Below are 9,997 nucleotides of genomic sequence, written 5' to 3'. Positions count from 1 at the left end.
TTCTGAGAGACCACACATGCATATATTACTATAGAAATAGATTGGTCAAGGGAGCACAGACCGTAATTGATAATATAGTCGCTATTGCTTCTTGTTTTCATTTGGATTGTGGAAGTATAAATAACATTTATTAAATAAGGATTTTTGGTTTTGTACTCAAAACTTTAGGTTTTATAGCATTCTTCCTTTTTGGGTATAGCTAATGGCTTTACTGATATAACCAAGATGGAAAAATTCTATTCATAGAATTTCAGGGAGGTTGTGCTTACTTTGATAATAAGTAGCTCCCTGAGAATAAGTAGTATTATTTTTCCCAGGCAGCTATGGACAGTGAGGAGGGTGAGGTGGAGGGATGTGTAGTCTTTGGAATGTATCCTGGAGCAAAAGGAAAGGAAAAGCCACTAATACGGCAGAAAGCTGTGAGGTACATGGTCTAAAATCCCCCTCCTCCAATTTTGCCTACAATCCTCAGGAAGCTTGTCATATTCTGAAAATTTTGGGATCAGATATTTTGTGGAATGGGACTGAGCTTCACTTCTGAGATAGAGCCCAAGGAAATAAGGTTAAGAATTTGCAGAAATCACAGAAAGGAGGTTTCTGAACTTAACAGGCCATAATATTGATTGGTCAATACAAATTTACTTAAATTTTTAAGGGAAAGAGAGTCCCCAAATAATTGGTACGTTATATCTAAATAAGAGTTAGCATAAAAGTGAAAGGCTAAATACATTCTTGACAATGGTTTTTAACAGCAAGTTGGCATAAACCTGTAGGCAGGACATAGAGACAGCATTTTCTTTATGTAATATAAATACATGTGGGCTTTTAAAAAAATTACTCCCTTCAGATTGAATTGGTATTTCTGTGGGAGGGGATCTACTAGCCTTTCCTTTCTCACAACTTCTCACAGAGTCTAGTATAGTAGAGTTCAAGGGTACTTAATTAATGTCATTGATTGCCTTACTAACTGAATGACAGCAATAGTAGGTTCCCTGTTTACATGAGTGAACCCAAACATGGAAAGGAGAAAGTTATTGATAAGAGAGCTGGAAAAAAAAAAACACCAGAATAAAAGAATTAGTGAAAAGAAAAAGATATTGAGTACTCGAGATCTATGTAATGGACTTACATAAAAATTAGGGTGAATACCTTAATTTTGATCCACATTGTGACATGTCATTAAGGTTTCAATAAATAAAATATGCCATCCATCAAACAAAAAACAAAATTAAGCAAAATCCAAAACTCTGTGGCTTAACAGAAAAAGGGAGACATTTTAATGTGAGGCGAGCTTAGGTGTTATCCAGTGGAGGTATAAATAGAAACTAAGTCTGTGTTTCTCAAAGTAAGATTCGCAGACCATCTGTATTATAATCACATGACATAGTTGTTAGTATGAGCCCCACTCTAAAACACTAAGTCAGAATTTCTGGAAGAGAGAGCTCAAAAGCCTTCATGTTTAATCTGCACCCCAAATAATTCTGATGTACTCAAGTTTGAAATCACTGTCTTAAAATGTAGATTTCACTGTGGTTTCAGAGTTGATGGATAGGACTGATATTATACAGTGGGAGGAAATACCAAGGTAATAGTTGTAGGTAACCAGACAGGGTGATGTGGCATGAAATCAGCTTTAGAGTAAAGCAGACCAGATTTGACTAGGTGATACTTTGGGCAAGTCCTTTAATTTTCCTGATCTTCTGTCTTCCTTCCTGTTAAAGGCAAGAAAGAGTACTTCTGTAGGATCGTGGTCATGAATAGAGATCATTCGTGTACAGAGCCTGACACATTGTAGGCTCTGATAAGTCATGGCTCTGATCTCAAGGCCTGTGGAAGATTTCCAGGTGCTTAAAGTTTGCAACCCTAGGTGTTGGTGGGGTCTTAAGATGGCTGCCAGGTGGCAGGCTCCTGATGGAAGAAAAGATGTGGAGTGGGCTGCTACCTCCTGGCCTAAACGAAAGTGATGTTGAGTTGAATTCTGAAGATGAAGTCCCATTAGAGAACTCTGGACTTAACTTACAGGAAGATAACAAAGATGAGGCCATTATGAAAACAGAGATCTCAGATTTCCAAACTGATAGACCAAAAAACCTGGGGCAGAGGCAAATGTAAATGCATACAAAGAGTGCCCCTCTGGAATTCCCTTAAATATGTGGCGTAAATTTCAAGAATTGCATAAAAATCATTCTGAACAGAAAAACTTCAACTTCAGGATTCAGAAGGAAGAAAAGAAAACGCTCCAGGAAAGGTAAATTGAAGGATGAAGCAGAGTCTCATAGTGAACAGACCTCAAGTGAAACCCAGTGGAAGGAGCTTACTCAGTATTTTGGAATCAGTGATAGGCTTGACCCCCCTGTTAAAAAGAAAAAAAAAAAAAAAAAAAAAGGACAAGTTGGGTCTTGAAAAGAGCATAGACCAGGCTGTGGAAGAGTGGAATATCAAGAAGGCTGAGGAACTCAGCAACCAGCTAGCTACTCGAGAGCTTGGTGTAAAAATTGCTAAGGAGGTTGCCTGCCACAACTTTGTAAAAGCCGAAAAGGATGCTGAAAATTCACAGGTTGCCTGAAAAAAGAAGAAGCTTGCATGGGGGTTTGAAGCAAAGAAGAAAAACCAAGAGCAACATGGGATATATGTAACTTGCCACAGTTCCTCAAGACATTTCAGTCTTGACTTGGGTTTTTGCTTGAGTCTTCAACTGCTCAATTTACTGGAAGATTTTCCTGCTTATGTTAACTATGTCAGGAAACTAGTGGAAATTGGGAAAACAAGCATAAAATTTGGGAGTTGATTATTAAATCTTTTCAGTTTAAAAAAAAAAAAGTTTGCTACCCTAGATCCCAGAAAACTGCTGGAAAGCACAGAGATCCCACATTTGAAGAAAATGTTTTGTAAACAGGTCCCCTAATCCAGTCCAAACTTCGCCAATATCGTATACATGGAGGACAAATAAGATTCCATAAGAAACTCATGGTCTGAGAGAAAAGGAAATAAAATCTGTCATAGGAACATGGTAGAATAATGCATCCTTCCGACTGCTTTGCATCAGGATATGATCAGAAAGGAAAAGTGTAATTTCCTAAAGAGTGAAAGAAATTATTTTGGCTAAATTTGATGGGCTAGAAAAGATAAACGCTGCAGATAACAAAGAAGCTAAAATTATAGCTCCAAGGAAGTAGGAGACGAACATCAGGTTTTTGTTGTGTAGGTGATTAAATCTCAGAGGAGCATGACAAGAGGACCTGAAGTGAGAAGAAAAGAAATGGTAGGTAAAATCTGTAAATGCTCAGTGTCCCTGTAGCAAATTGGTGCAGTTCTGTGTTTGTTTCTCAGGAAATAACCGTTTCAGGCCTCAGGTCCTGAGAGAATAAGTTAGAGTTGTGCTATCACATCATTGCAAAGGACTTTTGGAAATGGGGAGTGTATTTAATCTTTTTTCTTCTTTAATTTTCAAAGTGAGCTTTTGGATATTTGGATGATTGTCAGAGGAAGATTTTAATTTTTAAATTTTTACAGCTTTTTTTAAAAAATGGGGATTGGGGAGGGGCGTAGTGTCTTAGAGAATCCCAACATCATTGTTTACAGTTTATTATGTAGTTGAGGCTCCAATATTGAATGACTAGAAAGAGAAATATACTGGTAGTAGTTAGATTGCTGGCATCAGGCAATTAACAAAGACAACAAAGATTCTTTATAAATCCGTTGATGTAGATCTCCCCGTCCCCTCAACCAGGTTTATTGAGATGTAATTGACATATAACGTATCAGTTTAAGCTGTACAACCTGTTGATCTGATGCATTCATGTATTACAAAATGATTATCAGCATAATGTTAGCTAAGACCTCCATCACATCACATAATTATTATTTCTTTATTGTGGTGAGAACATTTAAGATCTGCTCTCTTAGGAAGTGCTGAGTATATAATACAGCATTATTAACTATAATCACCATGCTGTATATTAGATCCCCAGAACTTATTCATCTTATAACTGAGAGTCTGTACCCTTTGACCACCATCTGCCCATTTTCCTTCACAGTGTCCCAGCCCCTGGTAACCAACCAGTCTGGTCTTGATTTCTATGAGTCTGGCTTTTTTAGATTGTACATATAAGTGAGATTGTGCAATATTTGACTTTCTCTGTCTGACTTACGCCTTCATGGTTCCTCCATTTTGTGTCAAATGGCGGGATTTCCTTCTTATTTTCCTTCTTATTCACAACTGAGTAATATTCCATTGTATATATACACCACATCCTCCTTATTCTCTCATCCATTGACAGACACTTGGGTTGTTTCCTATCTTAGCTATTGTGAATAATACTGCAATGAACTTGGGATTGCAGATATCTCTTCAAGATATTAATTTCACTTCCTTTGGGATATATCCAAAAGTCAGGTAGTTGGATCGTATGGTAGTTCTATTTTTAAACTTTTTTTTTTTGAGGAAACTACTATTTTCCATAGTGGCTGTCCCAACTTACATTTCCACCAACAGTGTCTAAGGGTTTCCTTTTCTTAATACCTTCACCGGACCTTGTTGTCTCTTATTTTTTTGATGACAGCCATTCTAACAGGTGTGAGGCAGTATCTCATTATGGTTTTGATTTGCACTTTCCTGAAAATTAGTGATGTTGAGCACATTTTCACATATCTGTTGGCCATTTGTATGGTTTCTTAAAAAAATGTCTATTTCAATTTCTCTGCCCTTTTAAAATCAAATTGTTTTTTTTCTTATTGTGTTGTATGAGTTCTTTATAGATTTTGGATATTAGCCCCTTATCAGATATATGATTTGTGAATATTTTCTCCCATTCCACAGGGTGCTTTGTTGAATGCCAATTTTGTTGATTGTTTCTTTGCTGTGCAGAAACTTTTTTTGTGCAGAAACTTTTTAGTTTGATATAGTCCTACTTATTTATTTTTGCCTTTGTAAGCTTTGCTTTTGGTGTCAGATTTAAAAAAAAAAAATTACTGCCAAGACCAATGTCAAGGAGTTTTTCCCCCCATATTTTCTTCTGGGAGTTTTACAATTTGGATCTTTAAGTCTTTAATACATTTCAAGTTAATTTTTGTCTGTGCTGTAATATGGAAATCCAATTTCATTCTTTTGCATTTGATTTTCCAGTTTCCTCAATGGCATTTATTGAAGAGAATATCCTTTCCCCCTGAGTATTATTGTCTCCCTTGTCAAATATTAGTTGACTGTATGTGCAAGAATTTATTTCTGGGCTCTGAAATCTGTTCCATTGTCTATGTGTTTATTTTTACACCAGTTTCATACTGTTTTTATTACTAAAGCTTTGTAGTATGGTTTGAAATCAGGAAGTGTGATACCTCTGGCTTTGTTCTTTCTCAGGCTTGCTTTGGCTATTTGGGGTCATTTGTGGTTGCATAGAAACTTCAGAATTGCTTTTTCTATTTCTGTGAAAAATGGCATTAGAATTTTCATGGAGGGGTGCCTGGGTGGCTCAGTGGATTAAGCAGCTGCCTTTGGCTCAGGTCATAATCTCAGGGTCCTGGGATGGAGCCCCGCATCCGGCTTTCCACTCAGTGGGGAGCCTGCTTCCCCCTATCTCTCTGCCTGCCTCTCTGCCTACTTGTGATCTCTCTCTCTGTCAAATAAATAAATAAAATCTTAAAAAAAAAAAGAATTTTCACAGAATCGTGGAATCTGATTTTTTAAAAAAAATAATGCCATCCAAAAAATAGATTTAACAGTACTACTCAAGAAGCTTTTTAATGACAATGCTTCTGCCCAGTGCTAGGATTGATTTTTAGCTTAAACTTGAACCTGAGTCCTTTCAGAAACAAAGCAAAAGACAAAAAACCCTCTTTCTATTGTTAATAAAGAAGAAACCACTAGTAGAAAAAACAAAGGGAGGGAGAACTGTGGACCAAAGAACTCAATAAGGAGGTCCTTCCTCAGTTTATGTCCACCTGACAGTTCAACAGATCCCACTGAATATGGGCTAACATTCCTTAGAAATCAGTTCCTGAGAATTTTATTATTTATGCTATTAACAACAGACAATCTGGTAATTGTAGATTTCCATGGGAAAAATGCAAGACATCCAAAATCAAATGATCAGAATGAAAAAGGAACATCCTAGATTAGTCTAGAAGAAAATCATTCATTTGGCCATACCTGACCAAAGGTTGTCACCGATTGCTAGGAATCAGATATTTAGAATACATGCTCCATGATATTACTAAGCACCTAGTAGATACCAAACACAAGTGGAAGAGTCAGTGGTTAATTAAAACATAGCCAATGTTACCAAAGAGTCTAAGGAAGTAGAATTCCACATATTGTGTGTTTGTTTGTGTGTGTGTCTGTGTATGTATGCACATGTGTATTAAATATGAGCTTAACGTGTTCTAAACTATAAATTGTCGTTATTTTGTAGAATAAACAGTCATTCTTGGTTAATCTTTTCACTGTATTTCTTAATAAATTGCAAGACTATGCTTTTGAGAAATAGCTAAAAGAGGCCCATTTACCTGGTTTTTGAGTCTGGATAGCAGTGACTCATTATGACCAGCCCACCTGTTATATCCTCTGAGGAACATGGCTCAAGCAGGCTCATTTGAAGCTGAAAGTGCTATAGATTTTGAACAAAGACACATTATTCCTTTAAAATAAGGAAAAAAATCACTGTGAATGGTTGTGCAGTAAAAAGCGATGCTAAATACAATAGATAAAATAGTTATTAACTTCCCTTTAAGAGTTTTCAACAAGAATCTAAATCTTCTTTTTATGGCAGAGAATCCAATTTTTTCATAAAGTGTATCATTATCATTTGGGCATAATTCATTGGCAGGGAATGATTCTTCACACAGATACTGGCGATAATATAGCATTTACATTTTTCAGAACTTTATGTTTAAAAAATGAATAACGGGTAAGAACAGAATCCTAATGTGTCTCTACCTTCGCTGAGACACCAATCCCTCTCTGGCATGACTTCTCTGTGCCAGCTCAGGCTCAAAGAGCCAGTTTGATATTTTTAAAAAGCATCTCGTCTAACCTCATCTCACCTAATGCTTCAAAGGTGACTCTTTCAAGCTCAGTTACATCTTCTTGGTGGTTTTTGGCATTTTTGGTGGAGGACGTTTGCTTTATTTTGACATATGGTATATCATATGCAAAGGCACAGTATGGACTTCAATCAAAAGGCCTTGACTTGTTCCTTCTAAAGCTAGATAGTATCCTAAACCGGGCAGCTATAGTCATGCTTTTATGTTTTCCACCGGGCTTGGAGGGGAGGCAAGGGACCAGCTTGACTATTAATATATACATATATAATACATACGAGTTCAAAAGCCTTCAGTTAGTTCTCTCTCCCCAGATTCATACAAATGGAGTCACCTGCGAGAGCAGCACCTTTAATGGCTTTCCATAATGATTAATTGCTGAGCAACAAAGGCTTTCCCAAATCCTCTGCAAGAACATTCTTGCTGGCTTACAATTAATGCATCTCCTTTGACAAAGTCACTAGCAGGAAGAGGGGGAAAGAGCTTATTTTAAATGGCGAACATACCTCTATTTGTCATAAGCCCAAGCTAAGCTTTTCACAGCTGCTTTTCATTTTCTTTGTCTCCAGCCCAATAACCTCTAAACAAGGGAAATCTCTCTTTAGTGATGACGTGACTGAAACACAAAGGGTTAGCTTTTTGAAACATTCCAACCCAACCTCCTGCCTTTCTTTTAAATACTAAGCATGAGGTCATAAATTAGAAAATGCATAGATTTTCAGTTATAATCCCATTTATTAAGGTCTGACAGAATAACTCCATCTAGTTAAATCTAGTTGCAGTGCAGTAGATTTATTAAAGGGAACTGTAATGCATCTCGTTAAAAGAAGAGCTGGGCACATCTACTATATTGAGAGTTAATGGTGATTTAGCGGAAATGTACAGAACATTTATTTTTCCTTCTGACTTTATGTCATTTTTGAAAGCCTCAAAAATAATAAACTATAAAATGTAATTTTTCTCTCTAAAAGATTGTCTTGTGGGTTGGGTATTCCTCACTATCTAGAATGCATTACTGTACAAATTTTGCAGGTACGCATATCTCTGTTATGGCAGAACTCTTGATAACAAGGAAACAAATTGCAACAAGTCCACATACTGTGGAGTCAGAGGTGTTCTTCAATTACTTTCTGATCTAGGCTCTCCCGTAAGAGCGTGAAGTCTTGGTCCTTTGGCTCTTGTATAACTATTAATAGAAAGATCATTTTTAAAAAAAATTTTGCCAAGAATGAAAAAAAAATCTGCCACGCTGCAAATGTTGTAATGTCACATTGACCATTCATCTAGGAATGCTTTTCCTAGGCATTAAGATCGTTCAATGGTGTATGCCCAAAGTATATCCAATAAATGTGAAAAAACATATTCACTGCATTTTGTAAACATGAAAAAAATTACTGGCTTCAAAGACTACTGTATGCCACAGTGGTCAACTGTTTGACTAGGCAAGCATCTGTGAGCAGGAAACCCAATGTTTTCTGCATCTGTAGGATCTAGTCTAATTGGCATGTGGCAGTCATTCATCCATATTGGTCAAATCAGTGATGGAATGATTGAAAAAGTTGATGGGAAATTTTTTTTAAACTCTAAGGTCTCTTTACATTTTTAGCTGATTTAAAAGAAAGTATCAGTAATAGGGAGAAACAGTATACTAATGTCAGTCATTGGGAAGGCAGTAATTTGTCAGTTCCTCCATGTGAATTGTCCGCCCGTGATTTATGGACACTGCCTTTGGGCTTTCCGGCTGCCTTTTTTTTCTTCTACACAATGTATCCTTCTCCTTTACTTCCGTGCTTTAGGAGCTGGCTTTCCAATTATGGTCCACCTTTGTTATTTCCTCCTTCGTTAGCATGGTGGAGTGTTAATTGTATTTTAATGACTTCTTTTCATTTTTATGTCTTCTGTTCATTGCCCTAAATCAAGAAGGGATCCTTGCTTCACTGAAAGGAAAATCTTCAGTAGAATGACGACAATAAATAGTTTATTTACTTTATTTTTCTTAAACAGAGATATAATTTGACCTGAATAAAGATGAAATATTTCCATTAGATTTTAAAAGTTAAGGTCACAAGAATGAAGATTTAAAAAAAAAAAAAAAAGGTAAGTCAAGTGGGAAATACATAAGAAGAATCAATTCTTATGGGCATTAACTGTCCCGGTAAATGCACTTTGCTCTTTCATTCCCTGTTTGTGGCCAGTTTACAGAATAGAGACAAGTAGGTTAAAGCAACACCCACAATTTAAATATTTTTGTAAATTCACTCACTCATTTCACAAGCCGCAAAGATTGCTACCATTTGTTGGTGAATTACTATGTGTTAGTCTTTGTGGTAAGGACTTGACCCATATCAGCACACATTTAATCTTCATAGCAACTCTAGGAATTAGACAAAATCTCCATTTTACAGATGTGAAAACTGAGATTTATAGGGCCTAAGATCATATAGCTTCTTAATGGCAGAGCTATGTGGCTCCAAAATCCATGCTTGTAAATGAATACTCCTCCATGAATTTCATGAACACTACTCACCTGCTCTCTCACAGGACACCAACTATTTGGGGCACAGCCTTCAATTAATCATTAAGGCTAGTTTGAATTTATATCTTGATTTTATTTTACTCATTCTTTTTTTTTTTTTTTTTTTAGGGATTTATTTATTTGAGAGAGAGAGAGAGAGAGAGAGAGAACAAGCAGCAGGGTTGGGGAGAGGAGACACAGACTCCTCACTGAGCTGGGAGCCCAATGTGGGACTCAATCCCATGACCCTGGGATCATGACTTGAGCTGAAGGCAAACGCTTAACCACCTGAGCCACCCAGGCACCCTTTACTCATTCTATTATTATTTTTTAATCCTGTAAGGAGAAAATAGTTAAGATTATGTGTTAGGCTACATTAATAATATCTATCCATAACACAGCTGTGACCACAAATCTTCAGAGGCTAAACAACTCTGGCAAGTCTAC

At 36.7% G+C, this 9,997-nt stretch overlaps 1 pseudogene; it reads left to right on the top strand.

Annotated features, from left to right (window-relative positions):
- Positions 1–1,910: 1,910 nt before the first annotated feature.
- Positions 1,911–2,636, top strand: LOC116871209 (annotated as a pseudogene).
- Positions 2,637–9,997: the final 7,361 nt, after the last annotated feature.

This window comes from Lontra canadensis, unplaced genomic scaffold, assembly GCF_010015895.1.
Source record: "Lontra canadensis isolate GAN:19392208 unplaced genomic scaffold, GSC_riverotter_1.0 scaffold1, whole genome shotgun sequence".
Taxonomy (NCBI): Eukaryota; Metazoa; Chordata; class Mammalia; order Carnivora; family Mustelidae; genus Lontra; species Lontra canadensis.
The sequence above is the reverse complement of the archived record's forward strand: the minus strand, read 5'-3'. Positions and strand labels throughout refer to the sequence as shown.